The sequence below is a fragment of the Pinus tabuliformis genome, chromosome 8 (assembly GCF_031772625.1).
Source record: "Pinus tabuliformis cultivar Carrire ecotype Pingquan chromosome 8, CPIR1, whole genome shotgun sequence".
NCBI classification, from domain to species: Eukaryota; Viridiplantae; Streptophyta; class Pinopsida; order Pinales; family Pinaceae; genus Pinus; species Pinus tabuliformis.
In genome coordinates this window covers 118,569,449-118,593,582 of record NC_142294.1, presented here as the reverse complement: position 1 = coordinate 118,593,582, position 24,134 = coordinate 118,569,449, and the positions used below count along the sequence as shown (strand labels likewise).

Below are 24,134 nucleotides of genomic sequence, written 5' to 3'. Positions count from 1 at the left end.
AATTGTCAACTTTTTCTATAATCATTTTTTTCCCTATTTCACATCCAACCATCTACTCCTAAACACCTTGCGTGCCACTTTTGAATCCACTCTCCCTTGCCAACTTCCCCAGTTTACGTTCCACAACAAAAACAAGCTAGGTCAGATATGAATATGGGAGGATCTTGCATCAAAGCAAATACAATGTTAATAATAAAAATTAACCCACCCTAAATCGCATGCATGAGAGTTCTTTCTATGGAATAAATAGGGGAGAGATAAGGTGTATCGAAGCATGCCCCATTAATGATGTAGAGTATTCCCCATTCACAATTAGGGAAGAATTTCTTCCGAAAAGGTACTTTAGAGTTAGACCATAATTTTGGTTTTAGAAGGAGTATAGGAATTTATATTTTATATTTTTAAAATACATGTATTAATTTGTTTAATCAATATAATATATAATATATAATTTTTAGGGGAAAAAAATTATAATATATAAAATTTATAGCTTAATTTTTATTGTATAAGGTAAATATTTTAATTATATTATAATATTATTATATATAACTTAGTATAGATTTATTTTTTAAGATTTACTAAGTGTTTAGATCTTTAAAAATGTAAATCTTTTTTCTATTTTTGAGTGCAAAATCTAAAGAAAAGTTTATATATGGAGAAATTGGATTTCTCTTAGCACTTGATAGATCCAAAGTTAAAATGGTTCTATTCTCATTCTTAATAATATCATTTATTTATAGAGTTCAAGCTTCTGTGATCCATATCAAGTTTGTGAGAGATTTTTCGGCGAAAATCACATGGAATACCATTTGTCGACGCGTTTCGAACCAACTAGTGTGGTTCATCGTCAGGACAAGTTGAAGAAACAGATCCAGCCTAGCAAGTTAAATAGTCTGAGCAGAGCCTCCAACGGCTAACTTGACCAACGGCTAGTTTGACATCATTTATATTATATAATTTGCACATCTCTATATATAGAAATATTCTTATTTTTAATTTTATTAAAGCCCTAATAATATATATAGCTACATAAATATGCAGCATTGGCATGTTTTATAATGTTTATAATTTATTTTTTTAATGTGATATGCATATTATGTAATTTTATCAATAAAAATGAAATTACAAACCAACAAATTGAATTGAATTGCTTTATTATTTTTATTACTTTTTTAATTGAGTCAACATTATGTTATGTCATTATTATTCTTTGATTTAATGTTTCTTTTTAAAAACACTACAACATCTCTCCCATAGTGAGCTAACATTGAATATTTATACTCTTTATGGACATTACAACATCTCCACCATACTAGGCTATAGAGCACTTCTCGACTAAATAAAAGCCGGTTATTTGAAATCTTTTTTGGTGATTTATAAGAGAACAAAATTATATTCCTATTAAATGTTTTAGGTTTTATAATATGTTCATTTTGTATAAAGAAGGCAAACTCTCAACCAATTAAAAAATACTAAAATTATATTTAAAAAAATATAGTTTTAACTTAAATAATATTAACAAGAAAACCCATATTTATTATTATCATTGCTAAAGCTACATCCAATAAGTTATATATATTTTTAATAATATCTAATCTTTAATCCTATACATGAAACCAAAAACTAAGTAAAATATATAAATAATATGTGTAATATGTCTTTTTAGTTTCTTAAATGAGCAGTGATTGTGTGGCGATCTGAATTAGAAGTGAAATACAAGCATGAGGCCATGTAATTAATTGCAAAAGGTTGTCAAAATTCCAATTGATTGTGCTTAAAAGTGCTCTACAACCCAGTATGGGGAAGATGTTGTCATATTAATTTTAGATAATGTTAGCTTAAAAAATATAAAAGTTTGATCAATTAAAAACTAATAAAATACAAGTTAGTTCATATGCATATATATTAACCCAATTTGTTTGGTAAAGCATGATCATGCAGGAAGATTTCTCCATCTTTGGGGACACAGAAGACCTTCGAACAAAATTTGAGGATTATTGAAGTGACCTCATGAAATGGAATACATCTACATATACACGAAGTGTTTAGATACTTCATCGGTTTTTAATATGATTAACTCTATTTGGGTTTCTTTCCAAATTATGAATTATTGTATTCTCTACGATTAGGAAAGCGCATGAATATTTCAATCCATTTGAGTACTCATTTCACATGTACAATACATATACTAGTTGTTTTAGGGTTTTTTTGGGAGTTTATCCATTGTGAAGTAGGGAATTTCAAGAATAAAATATTATAATATATTTATTATAAAGTTGTAATTTAAGAATAATCAAGGAAATAATATTAATTTCTCAATGTCAAAACAAAATTATATCAATATATAGTTTAATATAAACTAGTATAATGTGCTAGTTCAATAGAAACTAGCATGAATCAAGCTTAACCCCATATCTATTAAATATTGAGGGATCAAGTTTTTTCACATATACTTTTTTTCTCAAATTTTACACTTAAGAAGAGATTAAATTTTGAATGAGTAAAAATAGATGTAAATTAATTTATCTTAAAAACAATTCTCTCCCGAACCAAAGAAACTAGAATTATATATATATATATATATATATATATATATATATATATATATATATATATATCCCTTTCTTAAAATGAAAAAAAAAAAGGTCATTGAAATAGAAAGGTAACTCATGTCAAACAACTAGATTTTTTAAAAGAGGAAGGTTGGGTCACTGTGAGACACTAGCTACTTAAATAATGCATAGGCCTAGCAAGCACTAAATGAGAGTGGGGTTAAAATATTTTTTTGGTATTAAGATATATTCCAAGTAATGCAAACTTTAGTTAATGATACTATATATAATGAGCATTAGAATGAGGAAGAGAATAAATTTTGTTCATGACTATGCCATTTCAACACACCACAAGACACGTCCCCACACCATTTGTCAGTGTAGTGTTGAAGATGTAACTAGTTTCGATCTTCATAATGTAATGCAATAATTTATTATATTCATTATTATATATTTTTTTAGTCAAATCATGTTCTTCATGCTTATAGAGTCAAAAAGAGTCAAAAGAAAATTATTTTGATTCAAAGAAAAATGTACTTGATTCATGTCCCATTTAGACATTTATAAGAAAATCATTTTTAATTTTATATTGAGTCAAAGTCCACCAAAATGTGCAAAGTCGACCCTCCTTGGAACAAGTCACCCTGGGCTTCCAAGAGCCACTATTCAACCTCTTAGACACACACACACACACACACACACACACACACACATATATAAGACAATTTGATCACTTTGAGGGACACTCACTCATCATCATATACATATTATGCACCCAAACGAGTAAAAAAACCGAGAAGAAGGAAAGAAAGAGCTCATACATGTGGAAGAATTTTAGTGAGAGAAGGTTGAATCTCAGAGCTTGTTGTAGGCCCAAAATTTCAGGGTCGAAATTTCATGAGCGAAATTTTAGGAAAGTGACCAGTTTGACCTATGTTGACTTTACATGTGGAGGTGACTTAGAGGAGGGTTGGACTTTGTGTTTTTGGTGGTAGATTTGGTCATTTTGATTTGATTCTATAAGAGAAGGATTGTTGTTGGTTTTTCCCCCTTGTGGGGTTTTTCCATGGCTTGGAGCCTAATTTATGGTGTCTCTTGTCTCTTGTGCATTATGTTCTCTATATTTTGGTAATGTGTAATTACTTGATGACATAACTAAACAAGTAAATACTAAGAAAAGAATGCATATCAATCAAAAGTAATTACCATGATAAGAAATTCTATCATCTATCTGAATTTCAACATGGTATCGGAGCTAGAAAAGATCTAAGAAGCAAGAAAATCAACATGAAGAAATAACACCTATAGTAGTGATCCAAATATTTTTGGTGGCTTGATCAAGGTCTGTGATTCCTATCTGAGCTTTGTGGTAAGAATTTGTTGATCCAAAATTGAGACAGTGGTATGGAATATGTAGCATTTAAGGTATGTCAAGGAGGTCCGAAATAGAGACACTGCTCTATTTAAATCTGAATATCAAGACAAAGCATAGGTCACCTATAATAGTAGTCACAATTAATCCCTATCATCCTTTGCTCAAGGAGTATAGAAGGTTGAAGTGAAAAGATAGGAATAATATTTGTACCCTCGTGACAATTTGAATTTCTGAGTTTTGTAACCTCTGTGGCATAAGATAAATAGTGGCACTCCCCCCTGTGAAATGCAAAGGATTATACTTATTTAATCACACTTTTAAGGATTTGAAATTTTTGTGACATTGACCAAAGTCTGTAGCACATATCCAAATCTTTGTGGTGGTTTGATGGAAGCTATGTGACATATCTCTCTTATTATTATGTGAGTCTATGTAGCATATTTCTTTCTAAGATGCAAATTTCTTGTAACATATTTGATGTGATTTCCTGTGGTTATGCTAATACAATTCCAAAATGAGACCGTGGCATTGTACTTCTATAGTATGCAAGTTCCTTAAAATAACCTTTTCTATGACATCTTATGGACAAGCTCGAGACATAATTTATGAGAACAATTGTCACTTGGTGAGGAATCAATTTAGCACTTGAGGAATAGGTCCATAGTGCATACCTATGGCTTTATACTTCTGCAAAGTGGATCAAGTCCTCTAGAACTTCTCTAAGATTATTGTGAGTCACCTATGGCAACATATATAATGATATCCAATATTTGAAGGACTACTTGAGTTAAAGAACTGTGATATATATCCTTGGAAAATGAATTGTAATTAAAAAAAAAAAAATGAAACCTATACCATATTGTGCCTCATCATTGTTTAAGTGACATTTGAATTTGTAACTAGTCTGAGCATCTCTATGACAGTTCAGAAGAATACCATGTATGATATCCAAATTTGTGGAAAAGTAACTAAACTGAACAGGGAAGGTATCTTTATGAAGGCATCTATAATAACAATAACATTTGTTCAAGATATGAACTATACAATGGCATCCAAAATTTTTGAGTCATTAAAGAATCTGAATTCAGTAGTAGCATGTGGAAAAGTATGAGGGGTGCCACTCCATGACATATGCAAAGAACAAAAGTTTTTCATCCGTGACATGTATGAAGATTTGATCTGAAGTTGACATCGTTACAAATCTTCATGGGGGATAGAATTGGGATATTGTGGCTCATTGAAAGGTCACCTTGTTGAACCAAAAGTTTGTGGCAAAGAGAATGAAACTATGAAAATCACCTATGTATTTAAAGGCATAAACTTTGTGTATAAACTCTGTGGTAAAGATCCAAACTATTGAGGAGTTGAATTATCAATTTAAGAGGTTGTTTTATATCTCCTTGTATAAAGGATTGATACAAGGAATCTGAAGCTATATGAATCTCATCTTTGTGGCACAAGTATGTGAAGCAACTATGCTACCCTCCTATACATAAAATAAGAATGAATTACACCATGAATCTGACCTGTCTGATATTGAAGCCTGAGAGGTATAAATAAAAGGGTATGAAGAGTATGTAGAGACTGACCTTCCTCTATAAAAAATGAATGTGTAAATTCTATGAACCAAGACAAAGGACATTGCAAGTAGCTCAAAAAAAACTTCGTGGTTCGATGGCTAAAAGTCTAAGGAATCTCTATTGGAGAAATATGACACATGTCAATTGATGCAGATCAAATCTCTACAAGGATGGATAAGGTAATATTGAAAAAGGTACATATAAACTGTGTATATTTGCAATAAATTAGAGTACATATAATGTTAACATAATGATCTAATGATCTCCTGAAAGATAATAATGCATCATAAATAGGGCATGTGTAGATATATTTTAGAGATCATTGATATGTTAGCTTTTCATTATATATATAGACTAGGATTTTGAAATCAAGGAATGAAATCAATTCCATCTCATGTATAGAAGGTTTTTATAGGTTTTGAATCTAACACATCAATGTACTTGTAGAAATTGCAATTTTTAAAGAATGGAAGGTCTTGAAGGATTTGAACATTGAAGCATATAGGATTGGTAAACCCTAGCAAATACTTGAATTAGAAAACCCTAAAGACAAACCCTAGGACTGGTCATTTTATGCTAATAAGAAGAAACCATAGCTCTTGGAAATGAAAGATATGACATCTTGTTGATATGAGTAAAAGATGGTGAAAATAATAATATGACCTAGAATTTTCTCAAAAGATAATTACTCTACATCTCCTCTACTTGTTTACTACTATTTTTATTATCTTTGTACTTTTCTCAATTATATTTCTTCTTTCATGGGATTCTAATAAAATTTGGAGATCAATTATAAGAACTTCCCAAGACTTGAAAGTAGATGAAAGAATGAAAGAACATAGTAAAGCATGAAGATGGAAGAATGTGATTGTAGAAATAAAGAATAGTTTGAAGGTTCTCCTAGTAAGAGGGAGAGGATCAAGTGAAGACAATTCACTCAATTAGAAGAGTTACTCAAAGATTTTGAAGAAGCCTCATGATTAAAGAGACGTTATACTTTGAGAAAGAAGGATTCATAAGCCAAAGAAATTAATATTAACTTGAGAGGGAGCTAGAAGAAGAAATTGACATGAAGGATCTTACACCATGGGACTTAAGGTTTCTTGGAAGAATATAAAGCATAGTTGTGAATTGTAGAGGCATAAGATGTGGTGGTTGGTACAATCATTTGTGAAACAATTTGGCTCTGTAAAATGTTGTGATGAAATATTTGATGACATGTTTGATTCGATATGAGGATTGTCAGAAAACCAGGAAGTTCGAAGCTAGTTATGATGTGATGCAAATAGGAGCTGAGAAGCTATAATGGATCTCCGCAAGATGAAAATGTAGTTGATGCATTGATGAAGCTCCTTTTCGTGGAACAGGATGAGTATTTTTTAGACAAGCTTAGGCTTGTGCTTATCGCCTCCCTATTTGAGTGGGAGTGAGGATCTCCTCCCTGGTTGAGAGGGAGCGAGGGTGGACATTGTGTTCTCCATGTGTCACGTACTATGTCCAGGATTAACAGTCATAAGCCTAGTGCATGAACATTGGTAGGGAGAATGGTGGATTGGATAAACATCATGGACCTATATTCTTGGAAGATCTATACTATGACCAAGACTAACTGCCATAAGTCAAGTACATTGATCTAAGATAAGAATAGTCCCAAGGATAAACATTTCATTGTGTCATGTATTGTGACAATGGATTAGGAAATGGTACCTAGGTGGGGTATGTGCCTCGGAGAGGTGGTGGTGTCCAAATTTATTCCTCCTAACATTATGCTTTGATCTAGTGGAGAGATAGAGCTTACTTGTCAAGGCATTGGTAGTTTGAAATATTGGTTATGATGATGCTATCATCATTGATGCTTATCAACTTGAACCTTTATTATATGAATATTTCAACTTGAGAGTATCTTGTTGTGTCATTATGAATGCCTCTCTAGTTAAGAGGGAGCGTTGAAGATGTAACTAGTGTCAGTATTCATAATGTAATGTAATCATTTATTATATTCATTATTATATTTTTATTTTAGTCAAAGCATGTTCTTTATGCTTATAGAGTCAAAAAGAAATTGTTTTGAGTTAAAGAAAAATGTACTTGAGTCATGTCCCATTTGGACATTTGTAAGAAAAGTATTTTGAATTTTATATTCAGTCAAAGTTCACCAAAATGGTCAAAGTCATACCTCCTTGGAACAAGTCGGCCTGAGCCTCTAAGAGGCACTTATTCAACCTCCTGGATATATATATATATATATATATATATATCTATCTATCTATATATATATATATATATATATATATATATATATATATATATATATATATATATATATATATATATATATATATAAGACATTTTGATCACTTTGAGGGACACTCACTCATCGTGATATAAATATTATGCACCCAACAAAGGAGTAAAAAAACCAAGAATAAGGAAAGAAAGAGCTCTACATCTTTCGGCTTCTTCCGGCTTCATCCCAAGTATCCAAGTCTCTGCATATTCCGGCTTCTTCAAGTCTCCATCAAAAGTAGGTTGATTTTCTTTCTTAAACTCATCTGGTAAGTATCCCCTATCACTCCTCCTGTAAGGATGATAACGATGACGATCATGATGCATGTACGAACCAGGATTAGAATAGTTCCGATATCCATCACCTCTCTTATTCGAAGTATCCAATAACCTACCATCTCTAACAACGTCGTCTATATCTGAAAGGTGACCACCATGAGATATACTTCCATATGCCCCATTAGTTATGCCCTCCTGTCCATGGTTGATCTGAAGTGGCCCTTGTCACTGCAATTTTGACAAACTCTGAAGAAGTATTACATTAACCTCTACTTGTTTCTCTTGTGCCTGTATGATCCTGTCATTGTCTGCCTTACAACTCCTTATTTCTTCCTTCAAGCTTCTTAATGTGTCTGCCAAGTTAGAAGAATGCCCAACACCACGTTGCTCATCTGATCCATAGGGAGAATCTTTGTAGTCTACCATCTTGCTAGTCACTTGATCTCTTTCCTGTAAGGCATACTATGTCAGCTAAAGCAAATCACAATAAACCAACGTACCTTAGCATAATTCGGGGAGGATATCTCATCTGAAAAATCATCAAATCAGCATGATACATGTATAACATAATAATGACAACATATATACATATAATACATAAACACATAGCCATGTAATCATCAATCTAGCTAGGGTCCAGTCATTAATGCATGACCATTTCAACTACACATATCATGAACTCATGCATGACAACAAAAACCATACCAATGTACACTGACAATACACAAGCATAAACAATTTGTAACCAACCACACACTCATGACGACATACTTCATAACAACAACATCCTCTTTCACATGACGACACTACTACAACCATGACTAACACCATGCATATGCAACAAGCACATATACCACAAGTATTATTAATCACACTTGCAAATGACATGAATGCATGACCAACACACCGCCCATCTAGTCCGAGGGGTGAACCATGCTCTGATACCACTCTATAACACCCTCCTCCCACATCTACCCAAGTAACCTACCAACCGGGGTAAACATGTGACGAGAGGCTGCTCTAATTGGATTCAACCTCCTAGGTGACCTTCAGGAAAGATAATCAATGGAAACACATCAAACAAACCTTCCACATCAGCTACAGGACCCCTGGGAACCAACCCAACACTTATGGTGACCAACCCTTGGGTCCCACTGAGGTTTTAAACCTCTTGACCTCTGGAAGCTCCCATTCTATGGGCCAGATAGTGTCCAGGAGGATCTGGACACTCTCATGACAAGGCATGCCAATGTCCAAGGACTATTTTTCTTAGTGTTGTGCCAACATCCCTGGGATTTGAGCCACTTTTTCAAGCCAAGAGCCCAAGTCATTGCCCATAATTGAGTGACACCTTCAAAACAGAAAGATAACAAGGAAATAATGATGCAAATGTAAATACGTAAACAAGCCCTTAACCAAATCCCTACTGGTCATGACAGAATTTTTGTCAAACGTATCACAAATATGTAATTTATAGATGTAAACAACATATTTAAGCACAAGGGTCTCATACTTATCTGAGAATCGCTATGAAGCATTGTTCCCTTATATCATTTGCTGCATTATCATCTATTAGGTCATAGATACATTGTCCATTAATTTACAAGTAAAAACATGATGAGAGCCATACATAGCCACTGTCATAAAGCAGATACATGACCAGCATAATAGCAACATAAATACCAAGGAAATCACAGCCATATGATCCACATATAAACCAATATAATACTCATATAAATACAAAGAGAAGTAACCTTATATTAATGATGCAAAATCCAAACTTGAGATGGGACTACCGCGTTCCACTCGACCATAGAATGGCTTAGCCAAATCTCTCTTCAGCCATTCACCCCCGTGCCATATTCCAAGCATGAATGTGGGACTCAAACCGAAAGAACCAACCAAGGCATCCCGAGGGTAAAACAACTCACCCTCATCAATAGAAACCAGACTTTACCGTAATCCATCCCGGATCACTAGGCCAACACAATAACATGTAATCATAGGCTTTACCATGATCTCCACCAAATCACTAGGCCAAAACCAGCATGGATGCCATTAGATTTCTCCAATTACACCATGAGGAATTTTCTTGTCTCCTAGTCTCTCAAGCTTTACCGCAATCCACTGTCTGATCCAGGGATCACTAGGTCATAAACCAAGACACCACCCTCTAGTCTTTACCACATATCTCGCCATTCACCGGCAAGGATTCCTAGGCCTAATCAAGGGAAACCCACATCTTGGCTTTACCGTATATCCTACCATTCATTGGTAAGGATTTCTAGGCCGACTGAGGCAACATGAATTCTGACTTTACCGCAACCCATAGTTCGATTTAGGGGGTTACTAGGCCATGTGTTTTTCTCATTCGAAGATCCACCTCACTAAGCTTTGAATCCATCCAACAATCCAACTCAACCAAAACATGTGAACCCCATCACACCATGGCTATCAGGAAATGGAAAGGCTAGGCTGGAAACATTGTCACACCTGGAAAAACCCATGCCATAACAACAAAAGAACCACATGCAATGCCATGCATGCCAAATCTAGCAAGGAAAATACACATGCAAATCGATACCTGCAAAGAATATTGTTGTAGCTTCTTGATCCTTCTATTCCTTGCTTTCTCCTTCCTTCCTCTTGCCTTCTTTTCCTTTCTTGATCCAATGCCAAAGTGCTCCAAGAAAAACTCAAAGTGAGAGAGAGAGATAGAGAGAATGAGAGAGCTCCAAAACTGAATTGACAAAAGGTTACAAACTAATCCTCATAAGCCTTTTTATCAATTAGGCCTCTATTTTCTTCATTTTCCATTATTTTCCTCCTAATATGCAACTTGTGACCTTTCACCTTCCTTTTCTCCTAATTTCCATTATTTTCATAAATAAATGTGCCAAAAATGCCATTTTGCATTTTCAAAGCCTTAGCCATTGCCTTTGCAATTTCCTTAGCCATAATAAACCAAATGAACACCCACTGGGATGTTTTGTCCAACATTCAGCTTGAAATAAGTGTCTCATCAACCATGGTTATTATTTTTCCCTTATTAATTTATTACATAGAATTTTCACGAGGGTTGTTACATCCATCTTATATAATAGAAATCTAACCATTCTATTTAGAAAAAAAAATAATGAAAAAATACTCACTTCAAAAACTTTTATATTATGGTTTATTTTTCCTCTCTTCCTCACTATTTGTTTCTTGTAATCTAGCTGTACTTATATTTATGTCATAGTGAAATAATACATTAAAAATTATCTTAAACCCACCACAAGGGAAACCTAGTACAAAACAATCCATTACACACTAGGATGTTGAGTCATAGTACATTTAAACCCTTCATAACTTTTGTCTATTTGCATGGACTTGAATTGACTTTAATAATGACAAACATTAGGTATCAACAATATTTATAGAGCCTAACTATATCTACATAATACATCAAAGAAATATGCCAAAATAAATGCAAGAAAATGTGTATAAGAGGATAACCTTTCCATATATTTGCTCAAACCTTCATCATCATCTTCCAACTTTGTGGTATTGGATGGGGACTCTTAAGAGCCTAATCAACTACAACGATCGGAACATTCTAGGCTATAATATTGTTTGGAGAAATGATATTCATAAGAAAAATATTTTCTAAACTACATCAAACTTCCCGTGAAGCAAGTTTAGTTTCTAAATGATTGGCTTGTTGTTACCATCCCTTTTCTTCAATAACTTTGGCAATGAAGGCTTTGTTAAGCCAATTAAATTAAATTAACTTAAATACTCTGGTGTCTTGTGATTTGGAAAAAGCAACGTCAAGGACCCATTTCACTATTTCTACTTTCAGTAGAGATTTGAAAAGCTCTCATCTTTTCTCGTGAACAATTTGCTCCATGGCACCCATCTCCTACTTGACATTCTATGGAAATTAATTAACAATGATAATCTATTGTTGCTTTCATAGTATCTATTTGAGCTTTAGTAATTCATTGGGGTGTTTTCTTGTAGTGGTAGCACCTTAGAGTGCATTTGAATTGTGATGCCCACTAGCTTGATGTATTTATGTAATTAAATGTGCATATGTGTGTACCTTGTTAAATGTGTTAGTTTGAAATACATTTGAAATATTTAATTATCACTGATAATAACTAATTACAAATTTGTAATTATGGTGCTTTATTTTTGTAAATAAAAAAAATATGGAAAATTATTTTTTGAGTATAGATTGCTGAAAGAGATAAGGCTACAAATTATTGTGGAATAGTCATTACCCATCAAAAAATCCTAGGCATCTAATCTGGATGAATAGATTTATTAAGGAATTATGATATTGGCCAATTAATTGTTTCGTAAAAGACATGGAGTTGTCTTCAAGAGTGGGAAACAGAAACTCATTAATGAGCTAATAACTAATTGCCACTTGTTGGCGAGGTGGAAGTAGTTATTAATCACCAAAAGAGTGGTAGATAGGTTTTGGATAAAAATCTTCTTCTACTTGCTTTTGTCTCATTCCGAGAAGGGAGGAGGCTAAAGAAAAGCAAGAAAACAGAGACACAAAAGAATTTGCAGACCTATTATGCTTGGGGGGATAATGGTTGTTTTACAGTATCAAATTTGAGAGGAGTTTTTCAGATAATTTAAGTCACTATATCTACCTACAGTAACTATTTGTTTGATCAAAGAAAATAAAATGACTATGTTTTATTTCCCTATTTTATATAGTGAAAAGGAAAAATGATTGAGTTTTGTATTTTATTTGTGAATTTAAGATGTGAAATAAAATGAATTGTCTGCATGTTTATTCCAAAGCTTGTACAATGAAAGGAAAAATAATAAAGTAATAATATTATCATTTATAAATTATGTATGTTGACAGACGTATAATACTTATGTAATATAAGTATTTGGAAATATATACTAGAATAATTTTGACTTGAATTTATATGAACAAAGAAGATTTAAACTTCTAAACTAGAATTATTCATCTCTAAGATTTAAAACTAGTATTCTTAATCAAATATAATATTCAGACAAAAGAAGTAATACTCGTAAGAGTATAAAGTTATACAATGGAAAATAATAAAGTTAAAAACTGAGTCAAAGACTCATGTATTGTACAAAGCATTATATCAAAGGGTTGTTAATAACCCTAGAATAGACAAGTAGACAAAATTTTCTTTACAATAAAGAGGCTTTATGCCTTTGGATAACTTCGAATTTAGGAAGAAATTATTTATATCTTAATAAATATTCAACAAAACCAAGGAGCATGGCATAAGAAGCATGAACACAAGGACCATGAGTAATATGTCCAACTTGGTGAGGGAAACAAACTCTGTATGAGTTGAAGATGCCCAACACCCTGGAAACATCGAAGGAAAAATACTTTGTTCGAGAGTGGGAAACAATACCTTGAGAAAAACAATGTAAAACTAAAAATTAGTAAATATACATCAAATTGGGAATTTAGTAGCATAGAAAACAAATGAGATGAAGTTGTGATTTTCTTTTAAAAGAAATTACTTGTGAACAATTTGCAAAAGTTCAATTGTTCTTTCTACCTGTGTAGAAATGAAATGAATGAGAATGATGAACATAAAAAGGAGTGTTTTTCTAAAAGACAACAATAGTGTTGCTTGCAAATTATAAATGCACTCAGATCATTGTAGAATGGGAACTAATGTAAACCAATAAATATTGGGTTACAATTTAAGTAGAGGATATTGAGTAGACTCTGTGCATAAAAACTAGAATAACTACAAATAAATAAAAGACCACCAGTGTTTTTCTAAAAGACAATAATAATGTTACTTGCAAATTATAAATGCACTCAGATCATTGTAGAATGGGAACTAATGTAAACCAGTAAATATTGGGTTACAATTTAAGTAGAGGATATTGAGTAAACTTTGTGCATAAAAACTAGAATAACTACAAATAAATGAAGGACCACCACGGGAAATGAAATAAGCCAAACATGCCCAACACCATACAGTTTCAATATTTCGCTATCAAAGCAACAAGGCATAAACTTTGGCAATTAACATTTAAAAGTAATTGCAACGAAAATTAATAGGAGATTACCCTCGCATGATAATACACAATGATGTATGAAAATATGAAACCCATTATTACTAATTGGTACTTAGTATTGGAAGGAAAACCCCAAACTGTAATAAAATATAACATAACTATTTTGTATATTAAATGCCATACAAAACTCCAGTTGAGGTATGAAAGAATTAAAGGAACGAAGGCCATGAGTATTAATACCCCATTGTTTTCCTTTCTCTCTACAAGAATAATAAACATTTTTAAAAGGTAGTTGAACTCTAAAATGACTCCATACAACCATCATTTCAAAACAATGAAACCAAATTAAAAACAAATAAAAGGTGACTAATGGGTGTGTTAAAAGTTTCAAAGTAAGAGTTTACCTGAGGTCGTCAACGCATGGAAGGTAAGGAGCCGCTTGTAGAACTGAGGTTAATTAGTATTGTAACTCTTGTAGCCAACCTCTATCTAAACTAGAGCATAACATTATCCAAACATAACCACAATAACCGTAAAAATCTAAGGAGAAAAAATAAACAACATTACTAGATTGAAAACAATGTAATTATTAAACAATTTTCACTTTAAGAAAATACTTGACTATGAAAGATTGTTACCGAATATATATAGCATTACCTCTATTGCAAATCTCATAGAAATTTGAATTTAATAGATGGCCATCAATTCAAATAACTTAATTGTTTTGATAAGGGCAAAAATGCCCATTAAAAACCCTTCCATACCATAACAAAATACAGAGGTAACAAAGGGTGTCCAAGTAACCTGTTCTCAGAGTGTTGTAAGGGTTTCAAATGAACCAAAAATTATGGTTGAACATACTATGTAACACCGTGAAACCCTAAACTCATCACAACTGTTGATTTAGAGAGGAAATGTTATCACCGTTGATGTGATAGGTCAAAAGGACCTATCGTGGATTCATCATATGATAACACACATACATACAAAAAATTCAAGGAGTCACATAAATGGCGAATGTAATTTGTAATAGATACCACATGCCAAAGTATTATGTTACAACATATACATAATACCACATTAATATAACCAGCTCAGACCATACAACTTTATATGGATTCGACATTCTGTGTTATAACCAAGTGATATGTGTTTGATAATATTTATGGTATAAAATAGACCATGGGAATCATGTAAGTGCGTGTAACTATGTATGGAAACCCTTAGGAAAATCAAGTGATAATTTTATAATTAGATTTGAAAGCGTTAAACAACACACACACATACACACACACATATATCTATATATAAGAGTTTAGTGATGAATAAGGATATAAATCGAAAATATTAGTATCTCTCTGGTTTTTATAAGAGAATGTTGTATTCTTGAGGTACATGAGGTACATTACAACTACTCTACCTCTGCTCATTGAAACCTATTCCATCCTCTAACCCTTCTTCCTCCATGGCCAACTATTTGTTGTAAGGTAGAAAGAAAAATGGAATTGATTGGGAATACCACTAATAAAGTGAACAAGTTATTCAAAGGAATGAAATTGGGTAGAAGTAGCGGTCAACAAAACTCTACAAGCTTCAACTGTGGCTTTTTTAACCACATTGTTCACACCAAAAACAAGAACTAGAACCAAGCAACTTGATAAAACTTGTGTCATCTAGGGATTAACCTTGTATGAAAAACATACAGTTAGATAGACAAAGCCCTAATTGTGGTTGCTATGGTTTTAGAAATTGCAATCAACACCAGGACCAACAAGCCAATAGACCTAATAAAAAAATAATTTAATCTAATTAACCTTCACGATGTATTGAAATGCCATACAACCAAAACTAAGTTCCAATGGGGTCTCCATCAAGTAACACCCACTTTGACCGGGAGCTCTGCTCTGCAACGGCGATGGCGGAACCCTAGCTCGGGAACCACAGACCCCGTTCTGCTGACGCGCTAGTCGACAATGGAAGCTGACACTTGGGCCCTCCAAGGTTTTACAGATGGGGCCACTGCCATAGGGCAGGGCTGACCGCCTGCCGCTTGACAGTTTACTTTGTTCGTTTGCTTGAGAACGCGGCTTCGTTTTGGGCGTTATACTACCTTCTCCCCCGTGGTTCCCACCCTCCTCGCCATCACTTGCCGTCGACCTCCGATTCTGTTGCTGCCGACCCGGTATCGAACCCACCAAGCGCCGCTTTCCGTTTCCCGCATCCGACGGCCCCAATCACGGGTCCTGCTGTGCTCCCACCGACTGATAAATATGCTTGAGGACGACCTGTTAGATTATGGGGAGGACCCCATGCCCAACCAAGAAATATGGGCACATTCCACCAGACCGTTGATGATTCCGCGTAGCGTTGCTCTTGGGGTAACGGCTGGCACTTCCTCACGGCCCCAGCAACAGCTGCCGACTGGGAAAGGCAAGGGACCGGAATATCCCCCCCTGGACGTCGCTCTTGACTGCCCACCTCTCTCTCCGGCGACTCTTCAGCTCTTGGGTCCATGTTTCCCAGCTTCGCCATCTCTGGACGCTCCTCTCCATCAACCCATCCGACCTCCCCTCCCTCCTCCCCCGACCCCTCCCCCTCCATCTAGCTCTCACTCCCTCTCGGTCTCATTTATGCCGCTAAATCAGCGTTTGCCCCCCCCTTCTTCCGGCCCGAACCTGCAGGGTATCGGTTCCTCGGCCCCTCGCTCCCCTATTCGTTCTGGATGCTTTACTACGCCTACCCCTGCACAGTCGGTACATTCAGCTCAGCAAAGCTCCTCGGACCCGTGTCGCAGGTTACTCCGAGAGACACTCGCGGGTAAACGCTCGGAGAAGTTTACAAAAGGAAGATGCCTTAAAGCTAATAATTCTGGTTTCAAGATAAACTTGGGGCCTGAAGCTCCGCTGCCGGACATTATGGATGCCGCGCGAAAGGTTCTTGTTGGCCGTGTACGTGGACGAAATTACACGGCGGAGAGGCTTAGGTCGTGGGTGGAGGAGATATGGGGACCGCTGCTTAAAGAGTTACCGGAGGTGATGGTTCTTTCCAAAGGATGGTTCGCTCTGCACTTCTGCCACCATCAATTCGCTGAATGGATTCTGGGCAAATATTGGCACATTGAGCTTATGCCTGTACTCCTTAAACGCTGGGATCCCTTATTTGATCCTGAGCGCGAACAACTTGGAGCTGGCCCTATCTGGGTGCGCTTACCAGGCTTGCCATGGCAATTCTGGAGTCCCTATGTATTCAAGAAGATAGGCGACACCCTAGGCACCTACCTGGAGCATGATCGCTCATACGAGAAGTCGGGTAAACGCTCCATGGCTCGAATTTTGGTTCACATGGATACTAGACCGGGACTGGAGGAGATTATCGAAATCTATCACAACCATGTCACCAGGAAGCAGATACTGGACTATGAAGGAGTACCCTTTCGTTGCCACAGATGCCACAAAACTGGACATCTCTATAAGGACTGCCCATTGATTACAGGGGGGGGCAAGGAGAGCATGCATGGTCCCAGAAATCAACCTCCTGTCACTCCAAAGGTAGATGTCAATGCTATGGAGAATGACCCGAGGCAGCAGGAGACGCCAACTAAGGGGCCGGGCGAAGGGGGGAAAAAGAGAACATCCAGGAAATTTGCTGTGCCTTCAACTGAGCCGCCGCGTACCAGATCCAAGACAGCTGAAGCCGCAGCAAAGCCGATGGAGACGGCATCTTCACATTCAGGTGATAACTCCACTCCTTTTTGTCAACCTTCTATTTTGAATGAATTGCAATCCAATATGCACTCTGCATTCAGAACCTCCCTTTCTGAAAGTGTATCCTTACCCACCATCCATTGCCCCATCGATCCTCCCCTCCCCACTTTCTCAACTACCCCCCCTTCCTATTTCCCGGAGAATGGTGACCCGGATTCCCCTCCCTCCACGATGGTATCTGGTGGGCACCATTATCTTTTGCGTTCCAGATCTCGGCCTAAAATACTAGGGCTGGGATCCTCCCCAGGTAGGCATCGTAAACAAAAGTGAGGCCGGCCATCCCAAATTTCTTCTGCGAAATTATCTGCGGTGGCAGATGTGGCTTCGGGTCGACAGATCACTATTGAGAGGGCACTTAGAGCGAATGAGCCCCAGAACAGGGTGACCCCATGATTTGCCTCTCCTTCAACTGTAGGGGTTTAGCCAGCCCTAAAAAACGTTTGGCTCTCAAGAGACTGGTACTTGAATCCAGATGTGATATCATCTTTCTTCAGGAAACCCTATGCTCCTCTGAACTAGCAGTTCGAAGTCTACACTCTTTCCTACCGGGATGGTACCTTCATGGGGTGGATGCCTGTGGTAGATCTGGTGGTCTACTCATTGGTATCAATCCTAGATTACACAGACCTCTTTCGGTTTGGGGAGGAAGAGGATTCCTTGGCATGGACATTACTATGGGTGAATTGGGCTTACCCATCAGAATTCTCAACATCTATGGACCCAATCAGAACAGGTTCGACTTTTGGCAAAACTTTCTTTCAGAAGGACATATTACACAGAGCACTATTATTGGGGGTGATTTTAATTTCTCACTGGGATCTGGGGAGACATGGGGAATATCATCACAAGGGGATCCTATCACGGAACAAATGTCCATGCTCCTCGAAGCTCAGCAGCTTGTGGACATACCCATGAATAAAAAACTCCCTACTTGGCACAATCAGCGTACTGGAGAGGCTGCTTTAGGGAGGAGGCTGGACAGGTACATGATGCATGAGGCGCTGATTCAGAAATTCCCATTATATAGACAGTGGGTTGGCATCGGGGGTTTGTCTGATCATCACCCCATCTTACTACAAATTAGTGGCAACACACCAAAACCGCGCTCCCCTTACAAATTTTTTGCTGGCCATCTTCAAGACCCAGAATACAACAAGTTGGTCACGGATTTCTGGACCACACAGCCCCAGTTGAGAGAAGGGAGGAAAGCTTCGGACTTCTGTGACAGGCTTAAAAAGCTCAACAAAATGTCAGAAACCTGGGCCCGCCTGAAGCGAAGCAGAGAGGAACAGAACCTGAAGGATAAGGAAGATAGAATAGGCCAATTAACAGATGAAAGGGGAATAGGTTATCAATCGGATGAAACAAAAGCTGAACTCTGCCATCTGATAGAGGAAAAATCGAAGATCTTAAAGGACAGAGAAGAACTCTGGCGTCTGAAGAGCCGTGCCATCTGGCTTAAAGCAGGGGACAACAATACCAAATTTTTTCATAATATTGCCAATGGCAGAAAGGCCGCTAACACTATATGGCAGCTTCCAATGGAGCCTGATGGTTGGGCAACCACCCATCAACAGCTGGCTAGACTGGGGATCACTCACTTCAAGGGTCTCTATACGGCCCCAAATTCAGTTAACCTCCCTGAGATTATCAGACTTGCTGGCAAGTTTCCAAGGTTTGTGTTACAGGAGGACATTGAGGATCTCTGCCAACCAGTCAGTGAACAAGAGCTTGAAAGCACGCTTAAGTGGTTCAAAAAGGATAAGAGCCCAGGACCAGACGGATGGCCTGTGGAATTCTACCTGGCTTTCTATGAGATGATGAAGGATGACCTATTGGCGGTGGTGGAGGAAAGCAGGATCTCGGGTCACATCCACCCACCCATGAATCAGACCTTCATAGCCTTGATCCCCAAATCTGACGAGCCCACATCCTTCAATGACTTTCGGCCTATTTCCCTATGCAACTGCCTCTATAAAATCATAGCCAAAATCATCGCCAACCGCATAAAGCCAATCCTATCCACTCATATCTCAGCTGAGCAATTTGCCTTCCTCAGGAACCGACATATACAAGAGGCTATTGGCACTGCCCAAGAAGCTTTACACTCTATCAAGCAAAAGAACCTGAAAGGCATCTCCTTAAAAATTGACCTTGCCAAGGCTTTTGATAAAGTTAATTGGTTATATTTGAAGATGATACTTACTCATCTAGGATTCCCTCATATTCTCATTAATTGGATCATGGGCTGTGTTACTTCGGTATCTTTTGCTATACTCATCAATGGTGCGGCTTCAGAACGCTTTCATATCTCCAGGGGGATCAGGCAAGGATGTCCACTATCCCCATTACTTTTCCTCATTGTTATGGAAGGATTGAGCAGGCTTATTGCGGAAGCCAGAAGGACGGGAGACATAAGTGGTCTCAAAATTACGGAGCAGTTTGTTCTTACCCACCTATTGTTTGTGGATGATATATTAATTTTCCTGAATGGCAGTATCAGGGACAGCGTTGCCCTCAATGACATCCTACTCCTCTTTTGTAAAGCCACGGGCATGGAAATAAACGAACAGAAGTCCACCAGGTCCATGATGAATTGCTCACAGCAGGAAGCTCTTCTAGCTGGCCAGTTCTTCCCATTCTTAGAATGCCAGTTGATGGATGGTTTCAAATATCTTGGATTTAGATTGAAGCCGGATGGGTATAAAAATATTCACTGGTTTTGGCTTATTAACAAAATTGAAAGAAGGATAACAGGTTGGCAGCACCGTCTATTATCCAAAGCTGGCAGACTCCTACTGATCAAGACAGTCCTAGAGGCCACCCCTGTTTATTGGATGTCTCTGACTTGGATCCCGAAAGGCATTTTGAACAGGATCCAACAAATTTGCTCCCGCTTTCTATGGAATGGAAACAAAAAAGGAAGGGTATTTGCCTGGACCAGATGGTCCACCGTTGCACTGCCAAAGCAATGGGGTGGTTGGGGTTTAAAGTCCCTTCAGGAATTTGCACTTGCCCTCACGGCCAAGCAGGGCTGGTCTCTCACCAAGATGGACAGTCTATGGGCTAAGGTTATTCACCACAAATACATTTGGCCATCCTGCTTCACGGAGTGGCTTCGCAGACCTTCTTGGAATCAACAGGGTATTTCAGTGATCTGGCGTGCCACTCTCAAGGCGATGCCCCTTATTAGAGATAATCTACTCTGGAGGGTGGGCAATGGGGCCCAGGTTCGCATTGGCCTTGACCCTTGGCCTGGTTCGGGGAATGCTCACATACTGCCCAGAGAACTGATTCAACACCTCAACCACAGGGGCATCAAATTTTTAGCTCAGATCGGAGATCGGGAGCGCTCCACTATATTTTCCCAAGCTTGGATTAATGACGGGCATGGACAGATCCCGGAGGCATGGACAGAACAGTGGAATGGATATATACGAGCGCTAATTGAATCTCATATCAAACTTCGGGAAGATGAAGATCAGCTTATATGGGCCCCTGCTAAATCCGGGACATACTCACCCAAGCTGGGATATATCAGGCTCATGGAAGCCAGAAAACCTGCAAATTTACTAGGCTGGTGGAAAATTGTGTGGAAGTTACAAGTGCAGCCCAGAAACAGGCTTCTCCTGTGGAACATAATTGCAAACAAATTACCTACAGGGGATGCCCTCAAGAAGCGGGCCATTGCAGGACCATCTTGGTGCGTACTTTGCCAAAGTAATGAAGAATCCTCGAACCACCTTTTCCTCCACTGTGAGATGACTAAAGGAATATGGCAACAGGTCACACAGGTACTGAATATCAGAACGAATTGGCAGGGCGAGGACATACCGTCTGCATGGACAAATTGGTGGGCAGCGGTTGCCACAGAAAAGGCCTTAAATCTCCCAGCAGTGATTTCGAGTTTCATATGGCAGAGCAGGAACGCCTATATTTTTGAGAACCGTAGAGTCAACAATCAGCTTCTCTCGGCATCCATCTGTGCTGCATATAATGAAATTCCCTTTGAAAGCACACCCATCCGACCTAGACTCATTCAGCCTGAAAACATAAATAAGGATATGCCTTGGGCATATTTTGACGGGGCTGCTCCGCCACAAGGATGTGGTGGAGGGATTGTTTTTTTCCTATCTGATACACATTTTTTTCACCTGAGACTGGGACTGGGGTCGGGATCGAACAATTTTGCGGAGCTTATCACTTTGAGACACCTTCTCTATTTTGCCCTCACTAAACATTGCAGACAAATTCAAATTTTTGGGGACTCAAAGATTGTGATTGATTGGACAAACAATAAATCTATCTGTCATGCATATTCTTTGGAACACATCTTGGAAGAAATTGTTTTTCTAAAAACACATTTTGACCGGATCACTGTTTCTCATATCTACAGGGAAAGAAATGCGATTGCTGACCAGCTTTCGAAAGAGGCGGCGGATCGGCCTCTAGGAGACTGGCAGATTGATGAACACACACCAGCTGGGATACACAGGTTCTATCATCGTCCCTACATCGACGGCCTTCTGATAGGGGGTTCTCCCCCTCACTAGTATTTTTGTAGCTGCTACTCGGGAGCTTCTTTTTGTATAGCAGGAATCTTCTTAATCGGATATATATTGTATGGACATATGGATGTACTATTTCCTATATGGCCTTGGGGCTTTATTTTTTTGAAAATTTTGGGGAATCTGTAATACTGGTGATATACAGCTCATGTATTTCACCTAGACTCACTCTGGATATTTATATCTAGCTTCTACTCTGTAACGTGGCTCTGGCCACCCTTCAGCATATGCCTCGGCATCTACAACATGTAATATCTATTAACAACTTTTTAATAGAAATTACGAACTCTATTTTCCACGGAAAAAAAAAAAAGTTCCAATGGGTACCACGGTCCGAACATCCATCCCTCACCATCCTTGTCAGGCTATAATTCTCACCTAAATTTAGAGTACCTATAAAATTAATGAGGTATCATTTCTCCTGAGCCATCATAAACAAAACCACAAATCTATAGTGAGGTGAAGCACTCACACAATGTTGGAATCAATGCATCCCTCAATCCAATGTAGTATAATTAGCATGGAGGTGCTCTTATGTGATAATTTCTAGTTGAAATTGAGCTCCTATTCGGGTTGCCATGCTTTCACCCTATCCAGGTACTATTTTCCTTACCATTAATACTTCATGGTTAACTAAGTAAATTAGTGAATTAACCTTCTTAAAGACATTGAGAGATCATGAAATTATTACATGCAAATATAAAATCTTATGCTTTAGTATTTAATAAAGAATCCAATCACTCAACATTATAATTATAATTAATATATTTACTATTAAGATATTATTTTTTTCCTTTGGGGAAAATCTTAATTTCATTATTTTTTTGAAAAAACTACAAAATTACATTTTTCACATGTTTTTTGAAGTATTTATATTAAGTTCCTTCACTTGAAAAATTCCAAAAAATTCCAAAAATTTAACAAACAAAAAAAATCTATGAAATTACTCTAAGAAAATATATAACCCTTTCCATGTTAGAGATATGCCTTTAATATCTAAAAATATAATAAATAGTATGATTAAAATGGTTAAATAATAAGCTTTAATTCAAGATAAGAAAGACCTTATAGAAACATTTTTTGCTCCCAACATTACTCTATGAGAAGAGAGTGATAATATTAAATGTCCCCAATTCTATTTTACACAAACATTTTTTGCTCTCACCATACTTTATGAAAAAAAGTGATAATATCCCGAAATGTCCCCATTTTTTATTTTCTTTTATGATCTAGGTATCATGTTACATGAGAATAGCATTGGATAAACCATTAACTTTCATACTCTCTCCATATACACACCTTGAACTTTCATACTCTCTCCATATACACACCTTAAATTACAATATAGTTGAAAAACACCTCAAACTTTCCACATCTTCCGACACAAAATTTAAAAACACTAACTTAAAAACACTTTGTGATTTTTCATTTTTTACCTCTCTCATAACAACTTGAAAATCACCAAACATTTATAACATGATTTTTTTTACTTGTGTCATCAATTTTACATATTAATATTAAAATATTATATATAACAATACATGTAATTATATTAATTTATTTTAATTATAAGTATAATATTTTTAATAACTAATAATATAATATAATTTAATATAACAAAACCCCTTTGCATGAATATGATATTTTTTTATAAACTGTTTGTGTATAACAATCTCCTAAACCATCTTAACCATCTTGCT

General features: G+C 36.7%; 1 pseudogene; it reads right to left on the bottom strand.

The window, feature by feature from the left end:
* LOC149234410 (transcription factor MYC1-like) overlaps positions 1-16,245 on the bottom strand; it is a 112,134-nt pseudogene extending 95,889 nt beyond the window's left edge.
* Positions 16,246-24,134: the final 7,889 nt, after the last annotated feature.